This window comes from Enhydra lutris, unplaced genomic scaffold (genome assembly GCF_002288905.1).
Source record: "Enhydra lutris kenyoni isolate GAN:26980312 unplaced genomic scaffold, ASM228890v2 scaffoldscaffold28, whole genome shotgun sequence".
Lineage (NCBI taxonomy): Eukaryota > Metazoa > Chordata > Mammalia > Carnivora > Mustelidae > Enhydra > Enhydra lutris.
The window spans coordinates 719618-735515 of record NW_019154112.1 but is presented as its reverse complement, the minus strand read 5'-3'; the positions used below and the strand labels follow the sequence as shown (position 1 = coordinate 735515).

Genomic DNA, 15898 nt, shown 5'->3' with positions numbered 1-15898 from the left:
AAGACAAAATTAATGAATGAGAAAAACCTAATTACAGAGTCGTAACATAAATGACACATAAAGGGGCAGAACTGTAAAGAAATAGACAAATTAACTATTACACTTAGAGATCAACACTCCTCTCGCATTAATAGAACAAATAAGGATTAGAGGACCTCAACCATACCGTGAGCCAAAACAGACCACAGACTGACCCTAAAATAAGTCTCACAAATGTAAAAACAGTAAGGTTATAGACTATATTCTGTGACTGCAAATAAAAACCCATAACATGAAGATCTCTGGAAAATACCAAATATTCGGAAATTGGTAACACACTTCAAAAGCACGTATCATCATGGCTTAGAGAAGCTATCATGAAGGACATCAGAATTCTCTTCACCTGAATGACCACGTACAGAAATGAGAATGTGGGATCTGCAGATGCAACAAGAGCAGAAATTGTCATTTCCCAGTTTGCAGGGCCAGGAAGCCAGGCCTGAAGGATCCAGACAGCAGGTCCCTGGTTTTCAGGGGCACCAAGGGGTAGAAGAGGCAACACACCAGGGTCCTGGGTCTTCCAGGCTGGGGGGAAGAGGGCCACCCTCCAGGTTCCAAAAGGTGGGGTCTGACCCTGAACAGGAGCCTCCCCACTTGGCCATCTTGGGCATGGTGTTCAGACGCCTGGGTCCTGCAGGCCTAGGGAGAGAGGAGGGGACACATCTGGGTCCTGGGGAAAATGTGAGGCAGGAGCCCGGGCCCTGAGTCCTGGCTGATCTCCTTGTGCCACGGCTGTGTCCAGCCTCCATCCTATGTGCTGCCCCCAAGCTCCAGGATCGCATCTCCATGGCTCCAGCTGCTGGACACCTCCCAGTCTGAGGCCCTGGGGCTCCTCTTCCTGGAGCAGGGCTTCCAGTGTCCTCACAAGCAGAGAATGTTTGCAGGTAGCAGAGGCTGTGAAACAAGGGTGGATGGCAGGCAACGGTGAAACCACAGCCCAGGGAGTGGGAATCTGGAAACTCCAGAATCAGAAACCAGGGCTGGCCCTTCAGGGCACAAGGGCCTCACTCTGCCCTGTTTCAGTTCCTTGATGCCCCCAGAGTCCCAGCCAGAAGCCCCTGTGCCTCTTCCAGACAGAACCCATCCTCCCCCAACAAAGGTCCCCTAAGATGACCCCTTCCCCTGACCCTCTCATCCCTGGTTCTACCACCTTCCCTCTTGTTGGCCCCCACCCTCTAATGTCACTACTTCCGCCCTCTGCTCACTCCTCCAGGAGCATCCCAAGGTCCCAGACCATCACTCAGGGGAGCTGATCTCCCTCCTTCTCCCTCCCTTCCACCTGACCTTAGAAACTGAGACTCCAGACTTTGTTCCCTGGAGGAGGACCTGTTAGCCCTGAAGCAACAGCAGGAACAAGTTACAGGGACTCCAAGGTCAAGTTCCCAGCAGGAGACTGAGGGCACTCTATGTGTGTGCTGTCCACTGGGGACCTGGGAACCAGCTGTTATGGCCTGAAGACTGGTTCCTCCCTGAGACCAGAGTCCATGGTCATTCAATGGGGAGAAAGCACCCGTGTCAGTGTGTATTTGGAGAAACAATTCAGACTGGACACCTGACACTAGATGGGAACTTCTCCTGTGTGCACAGCCCTGTGCCCCTGCTGGGAGCCCAAGGAGACTATGGGGAGGTCCCTAGGGAGAAGCCCAAAGACCCCTCAGGTCCCCTGCCCTCAGCCTGTGGCCACAGGGGAGCACTGCTACGCTCCAGTCCTGCACTGCCAGGGGGTGCACTGAGCTGAGTTGAGTCAGGTCCAGATGGCTGACCTGCCCGCTGGGCGTCATGTGGGGACGGAGGAGGGAGCTTTCCGAGCAGCCCTGGGGCAGGTGCAGCGATGGAGCTGGGATCAGAGGAGGGGAGCACTCTGGAGCCCTGCCCCGTGTCTGAGTTGCTATCTGTCCTCTGCACAACCCCTCTCTCCAGCCCCTGGATCACAAGTCCAGGAAAACTGAAAAGTAGATCCTTGTTCTTCCAGGAACTATTTCCTCTCTGAGGGCTAGTTTACAAAAAAAAAACCTCTTTTTATCTTAAAACAGTTGGAGAGGACAGAGAAGTGACAAGGTTAGTGCAGAGTCCCTGAGCACTGCACACTCAGTTGCCCTGTCGTTAACCCCAATCTCACCGTCATGCATTTGTCACAGCTAATGACACAATATTCACACATTTCTACTGATCTCCACGCCAGATTTGCTGTCATGGTTTTGTTTTCTCTGCCAAGATCCCATCCAAGTTGCCTCATTGAGTGCCATCATGGCTCCTTCGGACTCCTCTGGCTGTGACCGTGTCTCAGACTGTCCTTGTTTTTCATGACCCTGAAATGTTGGAGAAGATGGTACAGGTACTTTGTAGACTGTCTCACATTGTGAATCAAGCTGACAGATGCTGTGAGGTTTAGGAACATACACCTGGGCAGGCTGTTCACCACACAACATAGCAAGAACATACAGTGATTACTCCCTCATCATGGATGAAGTTTACCTTCACCCACTGGCTAAGCTCGTCTAACTCAGATGCTCCCTGTGAAGTTCCTTCTTTGGCTTTGTCCCCTTCCATAAAGTAGTCTTTGGAAGGAAGTCAGGATGTGCAGCCCACAGGTGGGGGCTGTTCCACTGGGACAATTTGCATGCAGGTTGTTGTGCAGACATGAGCTCTCAAATGACTTGGGTAAGTACCTTACAGGGGGATCAGCAGCTTGGATGCTTAGTCTGTGTCTGACTTTATAAGAACCTGCTGACCGTCTCCCAGAGCGGCTGTGCTGTTTTGTCTTCTCACCGTTAGTGACTGAGGCTTTCTGTGGCTCCCTGTCCTGGTCAGCAGGTGACACTATCAGTGTTTGGATTCCCACCATCTAACAGGTGTATGATGGCAGATCACTGTTGATGTCACTTGCATTTCCCCAATGACACCTGCTGCTGAACATCTTTTTAGTGCTTATTACCCATGAGTACATCTTCTTGGTGAGGTGTCTGCTTAGAGTTTTGCTCATTTTTTTAATGAGTTGTTTTCTCATTGTTCTTATTTAAGGATTTTATGAATATTCTAAAAGAACTTTTTGTCTTTTATCAGTTATGTGATTTGCAAATATTTTCTGTCAGTCTGTAGCCAGAGCTTGTTTCCTGATATGACAGTAGACATTAGGGCACAGGTGTATTTTCCAAGACATGGTAAATGGCTGACTATGACAGATTTTGAGTAGAGAACTTGGGTGACTAGGGGATGAGGGGTTACCATGTGACTATTTTTGTACATTTTTTAGTATCTATTGAATTATTTTATATGTGCATGAATAAGGTTTTCAAAAATAAATTACTTTAATATCCCTACACCTGACAGATCAACCTCAGACCCTGAATGAAGACTCAGGTTCTGATCTTCCACTTTATGACCAATCATCTTTTCACCAAACTATTTGCCTTTATATTTCAATTTCTGAAGAAGGTAGTCTAGATTGTATGGAGGAATTCTCACACTAAAATACCTTCAAACGCCAGTAACATAGAAAACCCATGTCTTAAAACCATTAAAATTGACAAGATAATAATAAATGAAACTATGAGCACACTCTAAAAAGAAGGGAAGGACTCTGCTTGGCCCCCCAGAGAATAGGGTCCTGAGACATGGAGCAAAGGCTCTGCATCCCCTGTCCAGAGCACAGACAGGCAGGCCCAGCCTTTCCAGCTCTGTGCCCTGAGCTGCTGACTTTCCTACCTTCTCCTTCCCTTTTAAAGTGTAAATAAAGCCTTAACATTCTGATTCTGTTGTTTATGTATGACCTACAATATATATTATGTCATGTCTATTCACTGAAGAAAAATTATAAATGGTAAAAGTTATATAAGTATAAAGATGTAATTCTCACCCCTGAGGTGTTTTGTTGCACTTGCTTCTAGTCTGTTATCTATCCTCTGCTGCTGGAAGTCTCTCTAAGGTGATGAGCACAGAGCTCAAGAGCCCTAGCCCCACCCTCTCCAGATGCCATTTCCCCAGTAGGCTTCCTGTCACCCTCCTAAGAGGGCTGCCTCTCACTTCCTCCTCCCTGCTCAGCCTCCTTCATACCCTCCCAGTTCCCCTCTCCAAGGTGATGAGCTCATTTGCTCCTCACTCAGAAAAGAAGGACTTGGGAGAACTGCACACCCTCACCATTGTCCCCCCACATCTGCACCTGTGTCCTCAACTTCTAAGCAATGACGAGGGAGGGACCCCTCCTGCCTGGGGCTGCCCCTCCAACAGGGCACACATGGCCCCTCACTCGCCTGCATCATGCACTTCCCCCTCCTTCCTGGCTCTGCTGTTCCTCCTACAAACATGCAGGGATGACTCTCATTCAATAACATGAAACAAAACTAAATAAATCAAAACAAAATCATCGCATAAAAACCCAACAGTTGATACCATGATTCCTCCAGCTCCTGCCCCATCTCTATGGCCTCCGTGCAGAACTCATCCTGACCCATCATCTCACACCCCCCCATGTTGTCTTTGTAGCAAATGGATAGAGTGACAGCGTCCTAAAAAGTCAAATATGTCTGCAGTACTTGATATTAAGACGGATATCCTCAGGGGCACATGGCTGGCTCAGTCAGTGCAGCATGTGACTCTCAATCTCGGGTTTATAAATTCCAATCCCTTGCTGCATGTAGAGATTACTTAAAATTGAAATATTTAAAAGAAAAAAAAAAAAGACAGACATCCCCAAGCTTCCATCCCCCCACTTCCTGAATCTCAGAGACCACCTGCTTTAGTTCTTCTGGCTGATTCTCTGATTATTGCTCCTGTGCCTCTAAGTAGCCTGCTTCTCAGACTCCTTCTCTGGTCTTCAGGTTTATGCATCATCTTGAGTGAATTGGCTCCTCTTTCACACTCTCCCATCTGCCCCATATAATTATTTGATAATTTCGATGAGCTCAATGTGCAGTCTTTGCATGATTATGACCATGAAATGCTAATAGCAACCAAGCATTTAGTAGACTATGATTATGACTGCTTCCCTGAATTTACTTTTTATTTTCACTAGAGTATATAAATATCTTATCCCCTCATTTCCTTAGTTTCTGTTGTGCTCTTTTAAATCCTTCCCCACTCCCTTACCCCATGAAGGGTAAACCTTCATGAACATACTCAAGCCCATCCACTCCTCTCCCATCTTCATGTCTGTGCAGCCGCCTGGCCCGCAGCCCTCAGTCCTGCCCCATGGGGATGGGATGTCTGAACCCCTGGGGCAGGGCTGACACCTGGACCCCCTGCAGCTCCTCCTGGGGGACCTTGGCCTCTCTCCTGCTGGATCCCTGTGGCCAGGATCCCATGTGCTCCCCTTGTTTGGTTTTCTCCATCATTTGTCCCACTTCACTTACTAGTGCCCTGTGGAAGGGGGTGCAGAAAGTAGAACAGAAACTCTCATATCTGAGGAGACTTTAGGCCACCCTCGTCCTGAGTCACATGGTGATGTGACAGAGACTCTGTACTGGACAGAGTTGTCCTCAGGATTTGAAGGCCTTGCGTCATATTTTCTAGCCCCCAGGCCTGTGTTGTTGCCTCTTGGGAGTTTTCAGGGTGTCTGCCCTTCCACCCTCTTTCTGGGGCACCTGGGTGGCTCAGTTAGTTAGGCAGTCTTTGGTTCAGATCATGATCTCAGGGTCCTGGGATTGAGCCCTGTGTAGGACTCCCTGCTCAGTGGGGAGCCTGCTTCTCCTGCTCCCTCTGCCGCTCCCCCTGCTTGTGCTCTCTTTCTCTCAAATAAATAAATTAAATCTAAAAAAGAAAAGAAAAGGTCTTCTCTCTTACTGCCATCACCCTCCTTTCTCCCTATTATACAACTTTGGGGAAGGACAACTATAATCATCCAATGTATCCCTTCAATTATTCATTTCTATGGTCATATTGTTATTTCCCCACAGCTCTTACCTATTCTATGATCGTACAGCACTGTGTGGAGTTGTGTTTTTGTTTCACATCCATATGCCTGTTGCATCCTGTAGATGTGACTGTGGTAGGGGCCCTGCTAGGTCTCCTGATTTCTGCTTTTGTGATATCATGACTTTTTCCACACAGCACTCATTTCAGCAGTGACTTACTTTACCCTCTGTCATTTCTGCTCCATGCTCATCTCCCACATGACCCTGCCAGTGCCCTGTCACCAGGGTGTCACCCTTGCTCTGTGCTATAGCTCCAGAGGCCAGCTGATCCTGAGTCCCTGGAGGGCTCAATATGTCCACTAGATGATGAACTTTAGTGTGATTTGAGCAGCTGAGTCACATTGATCCTTAATGTCCTCCTAGGCTCTGAGCTCAGCAGCCTCCCCTCACAGAACATTCTGGAACATTGCAACAGCTCGCTTGCATGGAGTGCCCAGTCATACACACCTCCTGATGGACAGGGAACAATAATACATAAGACAACAAGTCCTCTGAGAACAAACCTTCTCCCATACCCTGTTTGCACAAAGGGATCCTCTATGGGGTGCCTCCTGGGTTTGCTTTCATGAAGAACTGTGGCCCTCTCTTTAAATCACTTGGTGATTATCCCAGAGACATGTTACTGTTCTACTATTTGCTCTTACTATCATACTGTTTATAGAGCTTACATAATTTCCATTCTTTTCTCTATAAACCATAAGTCAAGAAACATCTTTGAAAATATAGTTTTGAGAATATATTTGATTATCTCCTCAGGAAAATCCTCAGAGAAAATATCTGTGTCACAGTATAAGCACATTTCATTTGTAGAGACAATTCAAAGCCCCCTTTCAAAATTGTATCCCAGTGTTCACTCCCATCAACCTTCATGACAGTGTTTTCCCAACCTTCTGATGGACACTCTCATCCCTTATGTTCCTGTTTGCAAAGTTCATAGATCCTAAGTTTTATTCCCATTACTTATTCTATATTCTCATATCTGCTTATGTTTACTTACTACAAATACAATTTGTTTTTGTAAATTTGTTTACAAACTTGTTTGTACAAATTTGTTTGACATTTCATTTCCTCCTCTCCAAAATGTTTTCTAATATTTTTTATTCTTTTTTTCTTTTTTTATTATTTGAGTGCATTTGACACACAATGTTACCCCCCGTAAGGTGTACAACATAGTGAGTCCCCATATAATCCAACAATTCCACTCTTGGGTATTTCCCAAAGAAAATGGAAACACCAATTCTATGATTATATTTTGAATGGGGTGCAGTTACTTTAAAATACAAAGTTTAAACTGAGGGTTTTGAGGGGAGGGAGATGGGAGGTTGGATGAGCTTGGTGGTGGGTATTATGGAGGGCACGTATTGCATGGAGCACTGGGTATGGTGCATAAACAATGAATCTTGGGACACTGAAAATTTTTAAATTAAAATTTTTCTAAAGATTTTATTTATTTACTTGACAGACAGAGATCACAAGTAGGCAGAGAGGCAGGCAGAGAGAGAAGGAGGAAGCAGGCTCTCCGCAGAGCAGAGAGCCCAATGTGGGGCTCGATCCCAGGACCCTGGGATCATGACCTGAGCCGAAGGCAGAGGCTTTAACCCACTGAGCCACCCAGGTGCCCCTGAAATTAAATTAAATTTTAAAAAAAGAAAAAATATACAAAGTTTAACAGGGAAGAAACAGCAGCCCCCCCCCCCAATATCGGGAGCTGGTCCAAAACTGACAGCTGGACTCAGTGTGGTCAGAAGCTGCCAAATGTCCACCACTTGGCCATATTCCTCTCCTGTGGGACATGAGCCTCACAGAACATCAGCATCAAACAAGGACACTCTGAAACCACGACATCACCCTGTGTCATTACAGACAAAACAAGGCACTGTAAAACCCACAGAATAACACACATCTCCCTGTGTCAGCCAATGTGAGCAATTGCTGCTTCTTCACCATGACTGCTCTCGCCTCACTCTGGTCTGGCCTGCTGGAGAGCAGACTCACTGAGATGCTCAGCCATAGGATTGCCCACACGTCCTAACAACACATAGTCAGGAGTGAGCCCCACTTCCACGGATCCTCTCCAAAACACCCATCCAAAGACCATGTCCCATAGGTTCCAACACCTTCATATTAAGATGCCCCGTGGCGAGTTGAGGGAAATTGGAAAGGGAGGTGAACCATGAGAGACTATGGACTCTGAAAAACAATCTGAGGGTTTTGAAGGGGCGGGGGGTGGGAGGTTGGGGGAACCACGTGGTGGGTATTAGAGAGGGCACGGATTGCATGGAGCACTGGGTTTGGTGCAAAAACAATGAATACTGTTACGCTGAAAAGAAATTTTTAAAAAAATGCCCCATGGCCCCCAGAGGGGTGCGTTCTCTCTCACTGCAACAGGTAATAGATCCAACTTGAATGCCAACAAGTGCTCCTGGTGGTCTTGGCAGAAGAACATTGAAGCATTTTACCTTTCTATCTGTGAAAATTATTTTTGTGTCTTTTAGTTTGATTGTAACATGTATTTGTATCTTGTGAGTGTGTGGTTGAAATGACAAATTTTTGTGTTTTTCTTTATGGGTTTTCAACATTGGGCCGTGCTTAGAGAACTCTTCATCCTACAGTTGTAAACATTTCATGTATACTTTCACCTTTGTAAAAATGAAGAACAGAGAGTTTCAAGGGTGAAGGGAAACGGAGAATATTTGAATTTGGGCAAAAGTATGGGGAGGAGCAAGAGGTAAAAGATAATAAAGTAATGGAATCTAAGATGTCCATCTTCTGCTTTATGATGTTTGCAAGTCATACAAAGCCTACAAGGTACATGTTGTAGCCAATATACCCTCTCACCTGGGCTCAGTGAAGATTTATGAGCCTCCTTATGTTCACCAGGTGAACTCAACCAACACCAAGACATCCAAAGCAATAGAGACAACAGTGTGCTCCAGGGATGGGCATCTTGAACACTTATGACCTAGATGTGGTACATCATATTTTGGTTCATGTCTGTACACTTCAGCTGTCTCAGTGCATGGTAATTACACTTTCATGCTGTATTTTAAGCATATGTTTCAGATCCACATAGACAAATCTACAACTTCCATTTAAAGGTAAATTTAATACACATACACCCATGAGTCACACAGTCTCTTCTTTGAGGAGGATCCTGACAACTAAGAGCGTTCTAGATATGTACTGTCTGAATAGTAGTAATCCACTTACAGCTACTTAAATTCCATTCATTTAAAACAATTAAAAATGCAACTGCTCAGCACATTTCAAGTGCCACCTGCATCTCAAGAGCCACATGCATCTCGTGGCCACCATACTGGACAGCGCAGATACAGAACAATTCCTTCCACACAGATGGTTGCATTGGAAGGTGCTGTGCTTCATGCTTTGTGGGTCTTGAGTCAGATGCATGAGACACATGTAAAGTGAAAAGACAAATATGATTTCTCTTACAGACGACATCAGATTTCTGTTTGGGATGTGAATACACACGAAGCTGGTGGGTCACAAAATCAAAGTTGGTTATGCCTGGGTCTGGTGTCTTTAGGTACAAACTGTCCCCAGTTACAAAAGGGAAATCCCTGTCCCTCCACCTCCCTTCCCAGATTGGGGACCCTCTCTGCCAGCACATTTCCAGGAGGTGAGGTCTCCTCTAGATGCACTCAGGGGCTAGAGTCAGAGCTGAGTTTTCAGAGGCAGGAAGTGCAGCTCAGGGAAAGGGATTCTGCTGAGTGAGGAGGAGGCCAGGGCAGGACCAGCAAGAGACTCTCCCAGGGTTATTCAGAGCAACTGTTCTCAAAGTGTGGTCTGGGGAGCAGCTGACGTCACTGGCCCTTTCACAGAATCCATGAGGTTAAAACTATTTTCACAACATCACTTAGACACCATTTGCCTTTTCACCACGTTGACATTAGCACTGAGGTAAAACTTAGCAAGAATGGAGGAGATGGGTGTGAATAGTAATATTGATATTGATATCATATTGAATAATATTGATATTGATATCATATTGAAGAATATTGATATTCTTCACCACTACCTACATGCACAAAAAACAAAAACACTCTTTTGGCCATCTTTCTGATCCACCTTAACAGTCACATGAATATCTTTGCAGATGCTCTCAAGATCATTAACAGTGCCTAGAAGAGAGGCAAAGGCGGGTCTTACTAGGCCTTACTCCAAAGTCAACATCCTATTTCTTTCTCTTTTTTTTAATTTATTTATTTGACAGAGATCAAGTAGGCAGAGAGGTAGGCAGAGAGAGAGAGGGGGAAGCAGGCTCTCCACCGAGCAGAGAGCCCGATGCAGGGCTCGATCTCAGAATGCTGGGATCATGACCCAAGCGGAAGGCAGAGGCTTAACTCACTGAGCCACCCAAGCGCCCAGTCAACATCCCATTTCTAACCGTGATAACGAAGCAGAAATTTGAAATCACTGCTGATCACCAAGCTGAGAACATTGTTGTGAATCTCACGGGCAGGTTAAACCTGTGTGGAGTGATCAACCCCAGATTTAGTGTACAACTCAAAGATCTAGAAAAATGGCAGAATAACCTGCTCCTGTCCTTCCAGTTTGGTTTCATTGTCCTGACAACCTCAGCTGGCTTCATGAACCGTGAAGAAGCAAGATGAAAACACTCAGGAGGGAAAATCCTGAGATCCCTTTTCTAGGGACGTAATACCTACGTGCAAATAAAATGCCTCAAAAACAAAAACACAGCCAAACAAAACTAGTATCACACTAAAATATCCTGGTTAAAGCATTAAAAATTATTATCTTCATTAATTATTCTCAAATCCCCATTTTTAAACTTGTCATACATGGGATATATAGCACTTCCGTTGCATGCATAAGCCCCAAGGAAAATAATTTGTATGAACTTAACTGGTCTCCTTTTTCTTCTTTTTGCAGAATGCCATTTTTACCTGAAAGAATGAATGACACAGAATCTTGGATTATTCACACTAGGTTACTTGGCTGACAGTTTCTGAAAAATAAACACAAACCCATCCTTTCATGAAAATCAACTCACATATGACAGCTGACAGTACTTGTTGCCTTGATAAAACATAAACTCTCAAGAGAAATTCAGAATTTTGGAAAACTTGTGATCCACCAATAAATTTTACAGCTTCTCAGTACTGACAAACTTTTCTGTTGGGATCTGTGCTAATATTAAAACAAATATGACTTTTTGATAATTCACTTCCAGTCTAATCAACACTGGAAAACCTATACAACTTAGTGAACCAACACATTTCTTTTTAAAAATAAAGCATTAGAACAAGATCCATTCAGTGTGCAAGATGAGCCTGTGGATTTTAATGCAACAGAGAAGGCCAGAGTCGATTATGCTGTTTCAGGTGCCACTTTGCCAATAACCTTAGAGAAAGTACACCTTGTGTCGTTTTAATATAGTATCTAAGACACATATACATAATTATTTGAAGAGGTCATGAAGCATACTCTTCTCCCATTAATAGCCAAGGTTGTAAATTTTTTCATAGACTTCAACCAAAACCACAAATTACATGCAGAAGCAAATCTGAACATCCACGGGTCCTCTAAGGAGACAGACAAGAAATGTGAAATGCAGTATCGCCCTTCTCACTATGCTGTTTATTTGCATAGTTATTTTTCATAAAAACAATATTTCTATTTTCATGCCATGGATTATTAATATGATGCTAAATGAATTAATGAATTTTTAAACCTGTTTTATTCCTACTACGGTAAATACTGATAGAGATAACCCACAGACACAAAATGATCCTTGGGATCCTCAGTCGTCTGTGAGACTGTGCAGATACCCTGTGAACAGAATGTTTGAGAATCACTGACTCGGGTCCTGGGCCACTGCTCTGGGGGACGGTGTGACAAAGAGCACTTTGTGCAGTAGGTGAGGGGTCGCGGCAAAGTCAGCTTCTCAGGCCCCAGGGCCCTGTCTGGAGTGGCAGTGCCCCCTTCCCCTGCCCTCCCCGCCGCCTTCATCTGGGCGCGGCGCCGGGAGGAGGGTCGGGCGGGGTCTCAGCCCCTCCGCGCTCTCAGGCTCCCACTCCCTGAGGTATTTCTACACCCGCCTGTCCCGGTCGGCCGCTGGAAGCCCCGCTTCATAGCCTTCGGCTATGTGGACGACACGCAGTTCCTGCGGTTCGACAGCGAGTCTGCCAGTCTGAGGATGGAGCCGCGGGCGCCGTGGGTGGAGCAGGAGGGGCCGGAGTTTTGGGACCAGGAGACCGGGAACCTCAAGGACCCTGCACAGACTTTCCGAGTGAACCTGAACACCCTGCGGGGCTACTACAACCAGAGAGAGGCCGGTGAGCGACAGAGCCCGGGTCCAGGTCACAACCCTGATCCCCACAGGGTAGCCCGAGTGTCCGGGTCTGAACGTCACCCCGAGTATGAGGGACCCTTCCCGCATCCCCACCCCTGTCCCCTCATCCTTAAGCCCGAAGAACCAGCGGGAACTTTTAGGCGGTTTTACTTTCTGTGTGGACTTAATCTCCTGCCTGTCGGGCGGGACCAGGGTCTCACACCATCCAGAGCATGTACAGTTGTGAATTAGGGCCCGACGGGCATCTCCTCCGCGGGTACAGTCAGGACTCCTACGACGGCGCGGATTACATCGCCCTGAACGAGGACCTGCGCTCCTGGACCGGGGCGGACAGGGCGGCACAGGTCACCCGCCGCAAGTGGGAGCGGGCCTGTGAGGCAGATCATGAAAGGAACTACCTGGAGGGCAGGTGCGTGGAGTGGCTCCGCAGGTACCTGGAGACGAGAAAGGAGACGCTGCTGAGCGCAAGTACCAAGGCCAACAGGGCCTCCCTGATCTCCCCTCCCCGGGACTGGCTTCCCACCAGGAAGGGAAAATGGGCTCAGTGGCAGAACACCGCTCTTCAACGGGTGGGGAGATCAGTGGGCTCTCCCGTGGGAGATCCAAGGGTGGGGAGACCGAGCCCTCCGCCTGGGTGTTCAGGTTCCTACTAAAGAGTGACTCACCCAAAGGCCAATTTTCTCTAAAGGACAATTGAGGAATCCAGTCTCTCCCAGGAGGCAGGTGGAGACCATTCCTGTAATAATCCATCAGCGGTTCCCTTTGACCCTGACAGCCACCTTGGAAACCCTGACTATTCCCTCTTAAGGCCTTTTTCTCCAGTGAGAACATCTTTGAGTTCTGACTCGAGGTTTTCTGACTCATTCACTCTCCATTGCAGTCAGGATCATTAGTGTGCTCTCTCACTTAGACCTTCAGATTCCTCCTACCCTGGGCTCTGTCCCTGCTTCTAGGACCTCTGAATTAGGAGATCACCAAGGCTAGGCTGGTCAAGCCACACTGGAAAACAGTATGGAAAGTCCTCAAAAAGTTGAAAATAGGGGCGCCTGGGTGGCTCAGTGGGTTGAAGCCTCTGCCTTCCGCTCAGGTCATGGTCTCAGGGTCCTGGGATCCAGCCCCCGGTCAAGCTCTCTGCTCGGCGGGGAGCCTGCGTCCCTTCCTCTCTCTCTGCCTGCCTCTCTTCCTGCTTGTGCTCTCTGTCTGTCAAATGAATAAATAAATTCTTTAAAGAAAAAAAGTTGAAAATAGAGCTACCCTATGACCCAGCAATCCCACTACTGGGTATTTACCCTAAAGATACAAATGTAGTGATCTGAAGGGGCACACGTGCACCCAAATGTTTATAGCAGCAATGTCCACAATAGCCAAACTATGGAAAGAACTTAGATGTCCATCAACAGATGGATGGATAAAGAAGATGTGGTATATATATACAATGGAATACTATGCAGCCATCAAAAAAGAAATTTTGCCATTTGCAAGGACATGGATGGAACTAGAGGGTATTAGGCTGAGCAAAATGAGTCAATCAGAGAAAGACAATTATATGATCTCTCTGATATGGAGAATTTGAGAGGCAGGGCTGGGGGTTGTGGGGGGTTGGAAGGGAAAAATGAAACAAGATGGGATAAGGAGGGAGACAAACCATGAGAGACTCTCGATCTCACGAAACAAACTGAGGGTTGCTGGGGGGTAGGGGGATGGCTAGGTTATGGACAATGGGGAGGGTATGTGCTATGGTGAGTGCTGTGAAATGTGTAAGCCTGATGATTCACAGACCTGTTCCCTGGGGCAAATAATACATTATATGTTAATTTAAAAAATAAATAAAACTGGGGCGCCTGGGTGGCTCAGTGGGTTGGGCCTCTGCCTTTGGCTTGGGTCATGATCCCAGGCTGTTGGGATCGAGCCCCACATCGGGCTCTCTGCTTGGCGGGGAGCCTGCTTCTCCCCTCTCTCTGCCTGCCTCTCTGCCTACTTGTGACTTCTGTCTCTCAAATAAATAAAATATTTTTTTAAAATAAGTAAATAAATAAACTAAAAAGAAAACAAATAAATAAATAAATAAAAGGCTAGGTTGGTGACTGGGCTTTGAAGCTTTACACATCTTCCATCCAGAGAAATTGCTGGGTCCACCTCAGGAATGTCACATAAATGCCATTTCAATAGGCCATAAAGGTAAAGCAAAGTGTGGATTTTCTGATTTTTCTTCCCCAGAACCCCCCAACACACACGTGACCTGCCATCCCATCTCTGACCATTATGTCACCTTGAGGTGCTGGGCTCTAGGCTTCTACCCTGCAGAGATCACCCTGACCTGGCAGCGTGAGGGGGAGGACCTGACCCAGGACACAGAACTTGTGGAGACCAGGCCTGCAGGAGATGGAGCCTTCCAGAAGTGGGCAGCTGTGGTGGTGCCTTCTGGAGCAGAGCAGAGATACACATGCCATGTGCAGTATGAGGGGCTGCCCGAACCCAACATCTTGAGATGGGGTAAGGAGGGTTTGGGGTAGAGCCTCTTCTCAGGGAAAGCAGAAGGTCTTCTGGAGAATTTCAGCAGGGTCAGGACTCAAACCAGAGGTCTGGGGCTCTCACCGTCCCTTCCCTTTCCAGAGCCACCTCCTCCCACCATCCCCTTCACATGGATCATTGCTGGTCTGGCTCTCCTCTTGGTCACTGTAACGTTTGGAGCTATGATCTGGAGGAAGAAGCTCTCAGGTAAGGAATGGAGTGGGGGGATCTGAGATTTCTTGTCCCACTGGGAGTTTCCTAGGTAGCAGACTGTCCTGCCTTGTAACTGAGAAGAACCATCCTCGCTCATGTACTTGGGCATTGTGGAACTGATCACTAACACTCCCTCTGTAGCAAACAATTGTGAAAATGAAAGACACATTTTCTTCTTGTTAATTCTGGTGATGGGGACCTGATGCCCAGTGGGCACAGGACAGAGAGGAAAGATCCTGCTGAGGACAGACCTCCTGCAAGTCAGGTGGCCCAGTGACCCCACAGCTCATTCTTCATGTTTCCTGATCCTGTTCTGGGTCTTCAGTCACAATTCTCAAAGTTCGTTTTGAATCAAGACTAAGAGCTTCCATTAGTATCTCATGGCCCAGTCCTGTCATAGCTTCTAACATGATATTTTCTTCCTACAGGAGGAAAAGGACCAGGCTAGTCTCAAGCATGATGTAAGTATGGAGGGGTGATCCCTGAGACACTAGTATAGTATAGACAGGACCCCATGGGGAGCTCACCCACCCATAGCTCCTCCTTTAGTCTCCTCTCCTGTGGGCTCTGACCACATCCAGTTTGTTCTCCCCTAGGTGATGACAATGCCCAGGGCTCTGATGTGTCTCTCATGCCTCCTAAAGGTAAGACCTTGGAGACCCAGCAGTGCATAGGAGTCAGGGCACTAGGGACACTTTGAGCATGTGGAAAGCTGTTGGTCACTTATGTGATTGACCTAAATTTGTACATGATTTTTTTTCAGAGTGTGAGGCCAGCTGCCTTGTGGGGGATGAGCAATGCAAGATGTGTTCACACTCCCACTTGGTGACATCAGCAACCCCTGAATTCTCTTTGTGCAGAGATGTCAGATGTATCTGTGTTCCTGTGA

The 15898-nt window shown here is 46.8% G+C and overlaps 1 pseudogene; it reads left to right on the top strand.

Moving 5' to 3' along the window:
* The window catches only part of LOC111152410, a 64256-nt pseudogene extending 48358 nt beyond the window's left edge, over positions 1–15898 (top strand).